Source organism: Penaeus monodon, chromosome 30 (assembly GCF_015228065.2).
Source record: "Penaeus monodon isolate SGIC_2016 chromosome 30, NSTDA_Pmon_1, whole genome shotgun sequence".
Classification (NCBI taxonomy): domain Eukaryota; kingdom Metazoa; phylum Arthropoda; class Malacostraca; order Decapoda; family Penaeidae; genus Penaeus; species Penaeus monodon.
In genome coordinates this window covers 1240382-1241744 of record NC_051415.1, presented here as the reverse complement: position 1 = coordinate 1241744, position 1363 = coordinate 1240382, and positions in this window count along the sequence as shown.

Genomic DNA, 1363 nt, shown 5'->3' with positions numbered 1-1363 from the left:
AGTTTGGATACTATAAACTAGCTTGACAACTTCCAAGAAAATTGCTGTTGTTTATTTTTTATGCTAAAACAATAGCCCAAAATGAGTACTCATTGTGATATATGTAGAAAAGGTGTGAATGCGGATAATTTGAAGGCTCAAGAGATGTAAACGTCGTTTGCACTAGGAAGTTCTCATTTCTCATTCATTCCTCTATCCAGCCTATGGATTTAAGTAACCACAGGCACTACCTTCAGGAAGACTATTCTCGTTGAGAGTGTGTCATCCTATTCAATCTCGAGCAGTTGACTTCAAACTCTGTGAGGTCATGGCCCTCTTAAGGCATCCCCAAATGCTCATGGCTCAATGCTTCAGATTTATAATAGTATGTAATATGTTCGTAATTAAACATAAGGTACCTGGTATTTACGGAATTTTATTACAGGTTATTAACAGGTCCAAACAGGATTTTCATAAATTCATAATACAGTAAAATGTACTTACGTAATTTTCAAACAGGTATTTTTTATAATCCAGAAATCAACAAGTGTACTGAAAAGTGTTATATAAAACTCGTGAATTGTACCTAAACTTGAAACAGGACCAAGAGATACAAACACAACTTCTCTGCAGCTAATGGGATAGATGCACTTGCTTCCTATCGACAAGGCTATCAAATCGGGGGACAATTGTGGACAAGGTTCATCGCATGCCATCCTTGATTTTGTTTTGATTTTAATTCAGGTAGAAAAGCCTGACTCACACAAGTAAGCGGAAGTAAAAGCTACCAGTGCTAGCTTAACAATTCTAGGGTATGACAGACTTACTTGGGCCTTGAATATCTGTACAGAAAGCTCTTGAGTCAAACCTTTCTACACCTGAAACAGAATTTATATTGGTGGCTGTTATGTTATATACTTCTGACTCAAAAGGTTATCTCTTTTTGAAGTCAGTTTTGCGTTGGTATTATTGTATAAAAGTCATCTGAGAAAGTAAATGATAAACCTTTGTTACCTCATATTTATGTAAAATATTTTAAATCAGTGGGTATACACTGCCATATCAACAGACCAGACAGATCGTGTAAATCTATATTCTTTACATTCTTTACTGAAATATACATTGCATCAGTGAAGAAAAGAGAAAGCGGATGGAAAAAACGGGAAACATAAAACATACTATGGTCGTGTTCTTAGGTTTTATGGGAGCCTTTGCGCATAGTGGTAAGGAGAAGGAAGACAGGCAGCCGACAGCTTTACTCTCTGCCGCCGACGTAAGGGATGACTGCTCGACCTCGAGGCTGACACTTTCAGAAGGTAGCTTTCAGGTCGCTTGGTAGGCTTACTTATCGCCGAAGTCTAGCACTTATACAAACGTAAACAGT